Here is a 15,449-nt window from a genome sequence, read left to right as displayed (position 1 = left end):
CCTGGCATTGCACACTATTTTCACGGTGTGCATTGCTGTGGTGGGCTAGGAACAGGCACCCACCATACTGCCCACAGTGTCCTGACGTTACCCAGTGTCAGGACGTTCCTGTGCGGCGCTCCCGTTGGCCCCACCTCCTTTCTCATAGCATGCTGCTATTGGAGGAGGAGAACATGTGCAGCGCGGCAAAAGATGAGAAAAGAAGAGGGGACGGCATCTTCGTGGAACTAGCCCCCCAACCCCTTCCAAAGTGTTAAAGTGGCGTGTGAGATCCCCAAGGGCCAAGCCAAGTAATTGTAAGTTTTCATGGGGAGTATGTATAGACTGTGCCGCACAATGTACAGTTGTTAGGGTGGTAGTGTCAATTGAGGCTCACCTGAGTCAGAGGACACCCGAGCTGGAAGTATGGAGTCCAGTGGCAATGGCCCGCAGAAGCAGGAGGCAGGTAGCGTGGTCGATCAGTCCGGGTCGGCAGCAGAGAGGGCAGCGAGGTAACAGCAGGAGTAGACGGAGGCGTGGTCGGTGGTAAGCAGTGAGTCAATGCAGGCGGCAAATCAGCGAGGTCAAACGGTCCGGGTTGGCAACGAGGGTAAAACAGCAATAGTGGTGGAGGAGCAGAGAGGAAGCTTGCTACAGGCTTGGAGGCACAATAACCAGCAAAGGGCTGGGTTCAAGGGCTGGGTTTTATAGGGAAGTAGCAGGTGCAAGAGATTGGAATAATCAGCAGGTCAAGGCAAGGACAAGAGAGGTAGTTAGAAGTTAGCAAGAGAATAGTCCAAGGAGAGACGGTAGCCTAGTGGGTAGAGCTACCGCCTGGGACATGACTGGCCACGGGTTCGAGTCCTGACAGTACTCCCCCCCTTCCAAGGTGACCTCCGGGCACCGCAGGGGAAGGTTTGTCTGGGTGACTCAGATGGAACTCCCTGACAAGTCTGGGGGCATGAATGTTCTCCTCCGGAGTTGTCTTCTGGAGGATAGCCTTTCCAGGAAATCAAGTATTGGATTTTGCCCCGGTGGAGTCTGGAGTCAAGGATCTTAGAGACAATGTACTCCTCTTCGCCTTGTACCCTTACTGGTGGTGGTGGTGGTGGTGGGGGGGGGGGGGGAGGGGAGGATGGCGGCCAGGGAAGGTGTTCTCTACAAACGGCTTGAGAAGAGAGCAATGGAAGACTGGGTGCACCCTGATGGAATGTGGGAGGTCCAGTCGGAAGGTGACTTCATTAATCCGACCAGAGATCCGGAAAGGCCCCAAGTATTTTTGGCCCAGTTTCTGAGCAGGTACCTTCAGTCTTAGGTTTCTTGTGGAGAGCCACACTTGATCTCCTATCTGAAAGTCCGGAGCGGGTCTACGATGTTTGTCTGTCGCCCGCTTAAAGCGTCTCTGAGCCTCAAGGAGATTATTGGAAATGTTCTCTTGTGCCTCTTGTAAATTTGCCAGGCGTTCGGCCACAGCTGAAAGCGTGGAAGTGATGGGCAGGCGTGGGATGAAAGCTGGATGCAGGCCAGTGTTGGCGTAGAAAGGACTGTAATGAGTGGAACTGTGTTCCGCATTATTGTAGGAAAACTCGGCCGTAGGAAGGTGGTCCAACCAGTCATCCTGCAAATAAGTGATGAAACAACGTAGGTACTGCTCGAGGGTCTGGTTCGTTCTCTCTGTCTGCCCATTAGACTGGGGATGGAAGGCAGAGGACAGGTTTACCGTGATCCCAAGGGCCAGGCAGAAGTCTTTCCAGAATTTAGAGGTGAATTGCACTCCTCGGTCAGAGACCACATCATCCGGAACCCCGTGTAACCTAAAGATTTCACGCAATACCAGGTCAGCCGTCTGTTTGGCGGTGGGTAGGCCCTTGCAGGGGATGAAATGCGCCATCTTGGTAAGGCGGTCCACGACAACCAAGATGGTGTTCATCCCTTTTGAAGGGGGTAGGTCAACTACAAAGTCCATAGAAATTGAACCCCAAGGGCGGGAGGGGATGGGGAGTGGTCGCAGCAGCCCCACGGGTGAAGAGCGGGGAGTCTTGTTGCGGGCACAGACCGTGCATGAGAAGACAAACCTTTTAGTATCTTCCTTATATGACGGCCACCAGAAGGAGCGGGACAGGAGTTCCTGGGTCTTTCTTGTACCTGGATGGCCAGCCAACTTGGTATCGTGGTTATATTTTAGTACCTCGAGCCGTGCCATTTCTGGTACGTACAGTTGTCGATCCCGGTATACCCAGAAGCCACCCTTGAGGGTGAGGTTGACGTCTTCTGCTGGGTGGGTGAGGAAGGGGTCCTTTTCATAAGCCTTCTTGATTGACCCCAGGAGTTCCTTTGGGTAGGTAGCTCCCAAGACCTTTTTCTCAGGTAGAATGCTGGCTTGGCCCTTGTTGTCCTGTGAAGGTTCAGAGAACATCCTGGAAAGGGCATCTGCTTTGCCATTCTTCGACCCCGGGCGATATGTGATAATGAAATTGAATCGAGAAAAAAAAAGGCTCCATCTGGCTTGTCTGGCGGAAAGCCTCTTGGCAGAATGGATGAATTCGAGGTTTCGGTGGTCAGTAAACACAGTTATGGGATTGATGGCCCCCTCCAATAGATGTCTCCACTCCGAGAAGGCATCTTTGATTGCCAGCAATTCCTTATTCCCGATGTCATAGTTCCTTTCTGCGGGGGACATTTGGCGAGAGAAGAAGGCGCAAGGGTGTAAAAGCATCTTTTCTCCCGTACGTTGTGATAGGACAGCGCCTACTGCGGTGTCGGAAGCGTCCACTTCGACTGTGAATGGCAGTTCGGGATTACGATGGATCAGAATTGGAGCAGACGTGAAGAGGGATTTGAGCTTGGTGAAGGCTTCCTGTGCTTCGGGTGTCCAGGAAAAGGGCACAGTCTTTTTGGTTAACTGGGTAATTGGAGTAACGATTTTTGAGAAGTTCCGAATGAATTTTCGGTAAAAGTTGGCGAAGCCGACAAACCTCTGTATTTCCTTTTCATTCTTAGGGGGAGGCCAATCTATTACAGCCTGAATTTTCCGAGGATCCATACTCAGCCCTTCCGGGGAGATGATGTAACCGAGAAACTGGGTGGTGGTCCGTTCGAACTCGCATTTCTCGAGCTTGATGTAAAGAGACTGCTCGCGGAGTCTTTGTAACACCCTGCGGACATGTTCGCGATGTTGTTCGAGATTTTCCGAGAAAATTAAAATATCATCCAGGTATACCACTACGAACAGATCTAGCATGTCCCTAAGGACGTCATTAATGAAATATTGGAAAGTGGCTGGGGCATTGCAAAGTCCGAAGGGCATAACTAGGTATTCAAAATGTCCGTATCGTGTGCGAAAGGCGGTCTTCCATTCATCCCCGGGGCGAATGCGAACCAGATTATAGGCCCCTCGAAGATCGAGCTTCGTAAACACCTTCGCTGCCCGGAGTCTCTCGAGAAGTTCCGAAATCAGGGGGAGAGGGTAACAGTTTTTTACCGTAACATCATTCAGCTTGCGGTAGTCAATGCAAGGGCGTAGAGAGGAGTCTTTTTTCTCCACGAAGAAGAAGGGTGCTCCCGCAGGGGAGGTGGAGGGTCGAATGAAGCCCTTTTTAAGGTCCTCGTCCAAGTAGTCCTTCAGGGCCTTGAGTTCAGGCTCCGAGAGGGAGTAGATGCTGCCGAAGGGTATTTCAGCCCCAGGTAATAATTCAATTGGGCAGTCGTATGGTCGATGCGGGGGCAGCTTGTCTGTGTTTTTTTTGTCGCAGACACCCTGAAACTCGCTATATTGTGGAGGCAACAGCTCCTTGACAGTTGGTTCCGAGATGAAAGATTCTTTGGGCATTAGGGAAGCAGGTTCATGCAGACAGTTCGAAGAGCAGAACTCGGATGTGAACTGTAGACAGCGGGTTTCCCAGTCCACCGACGGGTTGTGAGTGGCTAACCACGGGATGCCCAAGATCACCGGAAACTTGGGGGAGGCAATCAAAGAGAAGTGGATCGTCTCGTGGTGGTCGGTTTTAATGTGGAGCTGTAAATCTGCGGTCTGATGTGTAACTGGCCCCGAGGAGAGTGGAGACCCATCCACCGTTTCCAGATCGATGGGGGCTGTCTTGGTTACACGCGGAATGTTGTTCTCGTGAGCAAAAGTTAGATCCATAAAATTGTCGCCAGCTCCGGAGTCAAGCATTGCAGAACAGAGAAGTAGTTGATCCCCGATGGTAATGACAATTGGAATGGTGAAGTGGGACCCGGTGGCTGCTAACTCAGTTGTCTCTGCCGTCACCGGTGGGGTTGCGGCCTGCCACTGCTCTCGCAGTTTAGTGACGGCAATGGTTCTGCGGGATTTGTTGGGGCATTTGATGGCAATGTGCCCTGGCTCCCCACAGTAGAGGCAGAGGCCTAAGGCCAGTCGTCGTTCTTTTTCTGCTACGGACAGAGTCTTGCGCACTGCGTCAACCAGCATCGGCTCAATGGGAGGTTGGGCGACCTGCTGGGTAGTAGAGGAGAAAGAGTAAGTGGGTCTGTCGCCTTGGAACCAGAGCCTTTCTTTCCTTCTCTCGGTGAGCCTCTGATCAATACGGACACACACCTGAATGAAGTCGTCCAAATCATCCGGGGCTTCAAGTCTGGCAAGTTCATCTTTGATCGCCTCCGATAGACCTCGCCAAAATTGGCTCCTTTGAGCAGCTGGATTCCAGTTGGTGTCTGAGACCCAGCGGCGGAACTCGGCGGCGTACTCGGCGACAGAGCGTCTTCCCTGTCGAAGACTGTGTAGTCTTGCCTCAGCTGTCACACAACGATTGGGGTCATCAAAGACCTGGCTCATAGCTGTGATGAAAACATCCAGATCGTGCAGCAGACGGCTATCGATTTCCACGTATGGAGACGCCCATGCCAGGGCCTCGTCCGTCAAGAGGTTAACAATGAACAATACTTTCTTCTCGTCAGTGGAAAAGGGGGCCGGATGCATCCGGAAGTAGATACGGCACTGATTGAGAAAGCCCCGGTACTGGCGACGATCTCCATTGAATTTCGAGGGTAGTGGCATGCGGGTGTCTGCAGCCGCGCCGCGTACGTCCAGGAGTTGCCGTTGGAGCTCAATGATCTCCCCCTGTTGACTCTGTACCTGGCCTTGGAGTAGTGAAAATTTCTCCTGGTAGGTGGTGGCGAACTCTTGCAGCTCAGACACCTGCTTGCGCAGGGTGGCCATTACGGACTCCATTTTTTTTTAGGCTGGTTATTCTGTTAGGGTGGTAGTGTCAATTGAGGCTCACCTGAGTCAGAGGACACCCGAGCTGGAAGTATGGAGTCCAGTGGCAATGGCCCGCAGAAGCAGGAGGCAGGTAGCGTGGTCGATCAGTCCGGGTCGGCAGCAGAGAGGGCAGCGAGGTAACAGCAGGAGTAGACGGAGGCGTGGTCGGTGGTAAGCAGTGAGTCAATGCAGGCGGCAAATCAGCGAGGTCAAACGGTCCGGGTTGGCAACGAGGGTAAAACAGCAATCGTGGTGGAGGAGCAGAGAGGAAGCTTGCTACAGGCTTGGAGGCACAATAACCAGCAAAGGGCTGGGTTCAAGGGCTGGGTTTTATAGGGAAGTAGCAGGTGCAAGAGATTGGAATAATCAGCAGGTCAAGGCAAGGACAAGAGAGGTAGTTAGAAGTTAGCAAGAGAATAGTCCAAGGAGAGACGGTAGCCTAGTGGGTAGAGCTACCGCCTGGGACATGACTGGCCACGGGTTTGAGTCCTGACAACAGTATAGCTCTACACTGTGTAGGGGTTACACTGTATATTATACAGAATGGTGTAGGGGTTATATTGTCTGGCATGGTGTAACCTCCATGCATTTGCTGTACAATATTCATTATATTTCATACACCATGCCATACAATATAGAACTATAATCCCTGCACCATGCTATACAATGTACATTACATTTCATACACCATGCTATACAATATACATTATATATCATACACCATGCCATACAATATACAGTATAATCCCTGTACCATGCTGTACAATATACATTATAATCCCTGTACCATGCTATACAATATAAATACTGTTATTGCAGCACAACCCTTCTGCCACCGTGACATACCTGTACATCATAGTGGCTGAGGGAATGTACAGAGTGGGCTGCTGATGACGGAGCATCTGTGGAGCTAGGCAGAGGGAGGCGAGTCCCTCTGCCTTCTGATTGGAGCCTTGAAGTGAAATCGCGGGGCTAGAATTGCTTCCCATGCCAGCCTGGGGCCTGCTGAAAATTCCTAGTCCTATCATCGTAATCTGCCTGCAAAGCTGTGCACAAGGCACATCTTCACAGGTAGGGTGTCAGACATGGTTCTCTATTATGGTCTATGGGACAAGTAAAGATTTCAGGCTCTAGCCCCCTAAGGCCAAAAGTTGTTGTGTAAAAAAAAAAAAAAAAAAAACCTTTTATAGCTCTGTAAACAGATATATAAAAAAATGTATGGCTATCAGAATGAACAAAAATGTTGTAAAGTAGTAAAAAATATATATATAGAAATTGTCATTTTTAGTGTACAGTGAACTCTGTAATATTAAAATCCCCCAAAAAGTGTTAAAATTATGTGTTTTTTCAGTTTCATTCCACAAAGAATTTTCTCTTTTTTTGATTCAAGACATGGTAAATTTAATATGGCTATATGAACAGAAAATGTAAAAAAGTTATGGATATTAGAATGTGAAAACTAAAATGCAATAACAAAAATGGGCCTGGTACTTAATGGGTTAATGTAGTCATTACAGTAAACTACATTTAGTAAAACCGCACAGTATCTTGACATGGCGTGTCATGCATGTGTGGAATGAAACTGCCGTATTAATGTAGTTATTGCAGTAAAACGCGTTCACTAAAACTGCACAATATCTTGAAGCAATACAATGCGTGGAAGAAATCTGCATTGTTAATGTAGTTATTACACAACGCGCTCATTACAACTGCATGGTAACTTGAGAAAATACAGTGTGTTTGCAGCAGAATATATGCTATTAATGCTGGTGATGGAGGTGCTGGCAATAAGCCTGTACAACACTTAAACTGTAGAAACTTTAGGTTTAAAAAAAAAAAAGTCTGGCTAGCTGTTCATTTATAGAAAAAAAATGAGGTGTAAAATGAACTTCTTAATGATCTGGCAGAGTACACATACAGATCAGTGAGAAAGCTGTGCATCTGCAAACACCTCTCTCTTCCAGCCCACACCAAGCAGGAGAACGATCCATTCAGCATATAGGAAGGAAGGTCCTGTGCTGTACTGGAACTCCAATGACAGCTTAAGGACCTTATATGATGTCATCAATGGGAGGGGCCAGGAGATGAATACAGCCAGCACTAGTGCAGGGAAATGTGAGTTTGTATTAAAGATGATGATGTGTGTGTGTGTGCATGTGTGTAGCAGTGCTCTATGTATGTATATGTGTGTAGCAGGCATATATGGTTGTAGAAGAACTGTATGTGTGTAGAAGTGCTGTGTGTGTGTGTGTGTGTGTGTGTGTGTGTATATATGTGTGTAAAAGCTGTATGGGTGTAGCAAAGCTGTATGTATATAATGGAACTGTATGTGTGTAGCAGAGCTGCATGTATGTAATGGAACTGTATGTGTGTAGCAGAGCTGCATGTATGTAATGGAACTGTATGTGTGTAGCAGAGCTGCATGTATGTAATGGAACTGTATGTGTGTAGCAGAGCTGCATGTATGTAATGGAACTGTATGTGTGTAGCAGAGCTGTATGTGTGTGTAATAGATCTGTGTGTGTAATAGATCTGTGTGTGTAGCAGGGCTGTATGTGTACAGCAAAGGCTACTTTCACACTCGCGTTTGGTGCGGATCCGCTATGGGTCTGCACAGTCGGATCCTTTCAGATAATACAACCGTCTGCATCCGTTCAGAACAGATCAGTTTGTATTATCTGTAACATAGCCAAGACGGATCAGTCTTGAACACCATTGAAAGTCAATGGAGGACGGATCCGTTTTCTATTGTGCCAGATTGTGTCATAGAAAACTGATCCATCCCCATTGACTTACATTGTGTGTCAGAACGGATCCGTTTGGCTCTATTTCGTCAGACGGACACCAAAATGCTGCAACTCCCCAAAGCAGAATGGAGATGGAATGGATGAAATTGTAGATCTATAACTTATTGCTAAAGGATAAAAAATGTATCTTTTCATTTCTAAGTCTATTCATTATGACACTATGAATGTGATTGAGCAGTAATGACAGACACCTGGGTTAATTGACAAACAGGATCTGACGTTTGAGCATTGATCAATAAGACCATGGAAGATTCCGTATAAAAGAGGGGTTTTGAAAAGGGGGAATGCATACCACTGAGGAAGGGGTGAACGTTGGATCCCGAAACGCGTCTGGTGCTACATTCCCCACTTTTGCACTATAAGACCCAGTACCAACTATCGACTAACAACTGACCAGAGGTGGGCTGTATATCTACGAAAGCCTTTGACATAACATCGCTGTGGAATCTTCATTAGAAGGCCGGATCCATCGGCCCAAGCAGTGACGTCAAATTCATTAACAGAGCCATTTTCAACCTCCCGATAAAATAGTGCTGTATCCATAGAGGCACATTTGGGGAGTGACGACACCTCGAGGTCTGGATGAAACTTCAGTCGATTAAAAAGGTAACACTTTACTTGCAAGTAATTTAGTAGCGGGACGCCGCTGTATTCAAGTGCGGGACATTGAACATATGGTCTTGGTCTCGATAATTAGAGAAACAAATTTGATCGATACTCAGTGACTTTCATTGGACCGATTGTTTTACTGGTTGTTATATCGATAGGCATCGAGTATTTTGCCGAATATTACGATTACTTATTCCTTGAGTCAGTACTACATTGAATATTGTCATACATTTGTCGAATATTGATAGCAATCATCCATTGAAGATTGAACCATTTATTGTATGGATCATTGCTATCATTTATCCTTTGAGACAGCATTTTATTGAACATTGTTATTGAAGACCCAATTGAATATTGTTAATAGCCATCCAATTAAACTAGTGTTTTTTTGAATATTGTCAGCATTCACTACATGGAGGGTTACTAATTAACCTGATTGTTTGGATAACAGTATATTTAACGTTTTAGTCTTATTGTTTAATTATTGTTGTTTTTAGCACAAAATAATAAAAGTGCACTACTTGTTTAAGCCACATGGTCACAGCTTTCTTTGAGTGCCCTGTCTATTTACATACAATTAGGGCAAAACTAATCTGTTTTGGACCGCTTGTGAGAGCCCTGAATGGATCTCACAAACGGAAAGCCAAAACGCCAGTGTGAAATTAGCCAAAGCTGTATCTGTGTGTAATTGGCTGTAACTATGTATACAGAGCTGTGTGTGTACCAAAACTGTGTGTGTGTGGGGGGCAGACAAATGCTTAAAAATAATCTAGCAGAACTAGAAACATGGCAGGACACCACAGAACAATGACAGGAGACACACTTATTTGGATAGGTACTTTTAATGAGGTGACCACGTGCACCATTACTGATTGTTACAATGGTCAGCACACAAAGGGTAACATGAGCTGACCAAAACTATCCCCCCTTCCTTACAGTACACCCTAAAGTTATGCATCTTATAGTCTGGTGTGTTTTATAAAGTGAAAAATATGGTAAATAAATATGTCCCTATATTCTTCCTACATTGTCCATACCACACCTAGATTGCTGGCTTGTGTCTGTAATTGCTTTTTGGCAGACACAACCAAGGCACATGCTCTCAGATGCTTTGCTCAGAATGGTGTCTCTCCAGCCTAGAGGCTGAAGGACCTTCTGAAATCCTGCCCCTGATTGGCTCACAAACTGTTTAGTCGGTCTGTATGGTTAATGGGCCATGCGGCACCTTCAATACCACACAGCTTTTAACATTGGTTTAATTAAAGCTGGCTGTAGTCATTTGGCCATGTGGTAGTCGACTGCATTGTGTCCATGTTGTACGTCAAGCGGATACATTTGTGAGCATAAAAAACGCATATAAATGTATGTTAAACATATACCGTGTTTTTGGCCCTATAAGACGCCCCGGCCCATAAGACATAAGGCACCTAGGTTTTAGACGAGGACAATAATATTTTTTCATTAGACCTTAGGTCAGACCACCAATCAGACCCCAAATGTTAATCAGACCTCAACTAACAGCCCCAATCAGACCCCCAATGTTAATAAGACCCCATTCAGACCTCAGATCAGACCCCAATCAGACCTCAGCTCAGACCCCAATGTGAATGACCCCATTCAGACCTCAGATAAGAGCCCCATGCCTCTCATCAGCCCCCATGCCTTTCATTAGCCCCCACATGCTTCTCATCAGCCCCGATAGGCCTTTCATCAGCCGCCATTGCCTCATATCAATCCCCATGCCACAGAGCACGTAAAATAAAAAAAAACACTTACCTCTCCTGCTGCTGGCTACGCTGTGACCTGAAGTGCACAGCATGAGGTTACAGGGCATTCTCACGCTGTGCACAGCCACAGCACAGCCGGCGGCAGAGGACTAGGAAGCAGTGAGTACACAGCCGGGGGAGCACTGCATTCACCGCTTCCCGGTCCTCTGGTACTAATAAGCGCTTCCATAATGAAAGTGCTCATTAGTATTCACCCCATAAAACCCAGGAACATTTTCCCCCATTTTTGGGGGAGAAAATGCGTCTTATGGGGCGACAAATATGGTATGTTTTTTTTTTTTCAGATAATGCCTTTAAATCTTTATATTTTTATTGGTAAATAACAATTCAATTTTTAATACAAATCATAATTCAATATTAGTATACTTTTCTTTCCCCATACCCACCCACCCTTGAGATGCGTCTAAGATCTCACTATCGCTCAAATAAAAAATAAAAAAAACAGGAGAAGGAAGAAAAAGCAGAAGGGGAAGATACAACATAGAAAGAAAAATCAGGACAAGTATACTGTCGAGGTTTAAAACCTCCAGGCCTCCCATATCCTGGTCCACTTCTCTTGGGCATTTCTTTGTTTGTATAACATTTTCTCATAGTTTGTAACCTTGTTAACCATGTTAATCCATGTACTGAGGTCTGGAGTATATCCTGAAAACCAAACCAGTGTAACCAAGAGTCTGGCCACAAAATAATATTCTACCTAGAAAAATATTTTTGTATTTATGACTGCTTAACTTAGAAAGGTCACTCAATATAAAACATTTCACCCTAAAAGGAATCTATAGGTTTAATTTATGGATAAGAAAATTATTAATACCAATCCAGTATTGTTTTAGTTCTAAACATGACCAGAAGATATGGAGGTGATCTGCACCTGATGTGTCACACCGTGGGCACATAGAACTATCTCTTAACCCATGTTTACTAAGCCATAGTGGGGTTACATATAATCTGTGAAAAATATTAAATTGTACCAAAATGTGATTCATATTGTGAGGTAATAAACTTAAATTCAAAAATATATTTCCCCATTCCTCTAATTGAATACTTGGACAATCAACCTCCCAAGCCCTTTGTCCTGGTGATTGTGTTTTAGTAAATCGTGCCTTAAGAAACACTTTATAAATATGTGCAATCTTCAATCTCTGCTCTAAATTCCCTATCAACTCATTTAGAAGCGTGGAGGTATCTATCTCTATCAGTGATTTATCCTTTATACTAGAAAGTGCCGAACGCAACTGAGAATATCTAAACCAAGACAAATTATCCACCCTTTGTGCTAAGTCCAAGAACGACAATATCTCTCCATTCTTCACCACCTGAGCTATTCCACCTAGAGCCTGCAAATAGAAATTATATCAAAGAGGCGTGCATTGAGGAGCTTCTTATACCCCCAACCATAATCTAATAATGCCCCATAACTTAGATATAGTCTCTGTATAGTCTCCCCAATTAGACAATTGAATGGATTCTAATAAAGTGAATAAATAATTATACGAGGATCTCCTCACCAATGTTATAAGCAATGCACTTTGCTGCCATTCACGATACAACCATACCTGGGCGACAATAAAATAACCCTTGGAGTAGGGGAGATTCAAATGCCCCTGCACCAATGGTTTATACAAATATTCCAATTTAAGCCTTACTCGCTTTCTTCCCCACAGCAAGTCATTAATAATTCTCTCCATAAGTAAAAAAAACTTGTCTTCTATCCATATGGGTGAATTCCTAAGAATATAGAGGTGGGGTCAAATCACCAACACTCTGTCAGCTCTAGATAGAGGAAGTTGGAGCCATATCCCAATTTTGACCTCACTTTTTTTATTAATGGAATCAAATTGAGCTGTAAAATGTCCTCAATATTAGGGGGTATGGTCAAACCCAAATAATGAAAAGAGTCATTCAACTCAGTCAGAAAGCCCTCATTAGAGGGGACAAAATGCAATTGCATAAGCGTAGTTTTTGACCAATTTATAGCTAAACATGAAACCCTGCCAAAGGAGTTAACCATTTGGATGAGTCTTGGGAGAGTTGTCTCTGTATGATCGATAAAGAATAGGACAGCATCCGCATATAAGGAAATACGATCTTCTATCCCTAATATTCCAAACCCTTTGATTTTAACATCCTGTCTAACAGCCAAAGCCAAAGGCTCGATATAAATATCAAATAGCAATGGGGATAGTGGGCAACCTTGGTGAGTGCCCCTATTCAAATTGAAGCTGCATGCCAAGATCCCATTAACATTCAACCTCGCTGAAGCAGATCTATATAATAATTTAATCATATCAATAAATATATCTCCAAAACCCATCCTACCCAGAACCTTCCAGAGGAATCACCACTCCACCCTGTCAATGGCCTTAGAGGCATCTAAAGACAGGATGGAGCGAGCGGTCTCCCCGGGAGTCTGAATGTTCGTGAACAATCGATGAAGATTATAATGAGTACCCTTATATGGAATAAAACCATTCTGGTCTGGATGAATAATAGAAGGGATGACCTTAGAAAGCCTTATAGCCAGATTCTTTGAGAGAAGCTTCACATCTGTATTTAATAGTGATATGGGTCTATATGACCCCAAATCATAGGGTACTTACCTTATTTCAGGATTAATATTATTATGGCTTCTGTCCTTGACTCCCATAGTCCAGCGATTCAGCAAATACCCTCAGGAGCCTAGGAAGAATAACTTCCCCATATTTACGATAGAAATAGAATTCATATGGGAATCCATCTAATCCAGGAGAGGAATTACCAGAACATGCTTTAATTGCCACTCCAAATTCCTGGATGGAAAAATCCACCTCAAGCTTCTGCCTTTAAACATCAGTAATAACTGGGAAGGAGATGGCATCCAAATAGGAATCCATCATTTCTTCCGAAATATTAGTATCTGCTTTATATATTTTGGTGAAATGATCCAGAAAGGTTCTCTCTATAAGATCCTGTCCATTAACTAGTTTACCATTAGTTAGACAAATATTCTCTGTATGTTTTTTTTCTCTTGATTGGAAGTCACTCTAAATAAAATCTTTACGGGACACCCTGATTCTGTAAAATATTTTTGGCCCTTAAAGAATAGCCTCTGTTGAGCCTTCTCCAATAAAAAAATCGGAATAGGCTTGACTAGCCTTCTGCATAATTTTCATATTTTCCTCTGTCTTATTCCTATAAAAGGATTGTGTAGCTAATTCCACTACCGTATTTTTCACCCCATAAGACGCACTTTTTCCTCCCCAAAAATGGGAGGAAAATGCCCCTGCGTCTTATGGGGCAAATGCTGACATTTTTAACATCGCTGGCTGGGAGGAGGAGCTGGGGGCCGGCAATTGCTGGCACTGTTATAGGGGGGATCTGTGGATGGCACTGGTATATATGTGCCATCCACAGACCCCCCACCCCATAACAGTGCCATCCACAGACCCCCCCAGCCCATAACAGTGCCATCCACAGACCCCCCCAGCCCATAACAGTGCCATCCACAGATCCCCACCCCTTAACTGTGCCATCCACAGATTCCGTGTGTGTCCCGCTGCCGCCGCCCCCGCCCCCCCAGTATACAAATATAAAATGTATTATTCAATTAAAAGTTATTAAACATGCCCCCCTCACTCCTAATAGTACCGTATATCCTAATTGCTTCTGTATAATGCCGGCAGGCGGGCGGCAGCGTAACTCCCTGATGTCACGTGCCTGCGCCGCCTACTTTATGAATGAAGTAGGCAGCGCAGGCAAGTGACGCCAGTGAGTGACGCGCCGGCCGCCCGGCCCGCCTGCCGGCATTATACAGAAGCAATTAGGATATACGGTACTATTAGGAGTTAGGGGGGCATGTTTAATAACTTTTAATTGAATAATACATTTTATATTTGTATACTGGGGGCGGGGGGGGGGCGGGGGCGGCGGGGGACACACACACAAAATCTGTGGATGGCGCAGTTAAGGGGTGGGGGTCTGTGGATGGCACTGTTATGGGGTGGGGGGTCTGTAGATGGCACATATATAACAGTGCCATCCACAGATCCCCCCTGTAACAGTGCCAGCCACAGATCCCCCCCGTAACAGTGTCCGTCATCCACAGATCCCCCCCATAACAGTGTCCGTCATCCACAGATCCCCCCATAAGTGTCTGTCATCCACAGATCCCCCCATAAGTGTCTGTCATCCACAGATCCCCCCATAAGTGTCCGTCATCCACAGATCCCCCCATAACAGTGTTCTTCATCCACAGATCCCCCATAACAGTGTCCGTCATCCACAGATCCCCCCCATAACAGTGTCCGTCATCCACAGATCCCCCCATAACAGTGTCCGTCATCCACAGACCACCATTAGTTCCAAACTCACCAAAAGCACACCTTTTGGTAAAAAAAAATTTTTTTCTTTTTTTCCTCCCCAAAAACCTAGGTGCGTCTTATGGGCCGGTGCGTCTTATAGGGCGAAAAATACGGGTAGTTCTTTCAAGTTTTTCTTACTAATGCCATACTCCTTCCTTAACTTGGCAATATTACTAAAAAAAATCCCCTCATTAAGGCCTTAAAAGCATCCCACACTACCTAAATTTTGGCTGAATTATCATTAATATCCAAACGTGCTCACTCTCCTGTTGTATTATTTCATGATTCTCCATTACTGATATCCAATGTGAATTTAATCTAAATAGGGGTCTCCCTATATTCCTATCATAGGCCAAGCAATGTTCAAGGGAAATAGGCACATGGTCCAAGAGAGACCTTGTCTCATAGTTCATCCTCTTTACATAACTCATATATTTTTAATTAATTAGGGCAAGATCTATCCTAGACATAGATTTACCTGATTTACTTATACATCAGTATGCTCTTCTCCCATGCCCTAAACGTCCCCAAACATCCTCAAAACCAGCTTCCTGGCAAAAGCGTGCCAAGGAAGACCCTTGAACAGAAGTATTACCCCCCCCCCATAGAAACCCTGTCCATAGTAGGATTGATACCACAAATAAAATCCCCAATAACTAATGAAGGACATTCAGGCCATTGATCCATA

The sequence above is a fragment of the Bufo gargarizans genome, chromosome 4 (assembly GCF_014858855.1).
Source record: "Bufo gargarizans isolate SCDJY-AF-19 chromosome 4, ASM1485885v1, whole genome shotgun sequence".
NCBI classification, from domain to species: Eukaryota; Metazoa; Chordata; class Amphibia; order Anura; family Bufonidae; genus Bufo; species Bufo gargarizans.
The sequence above is the reverse complement of the archived record's forward strand: the minus strand, read 5'-3'. Positions refer to the sequence as shown.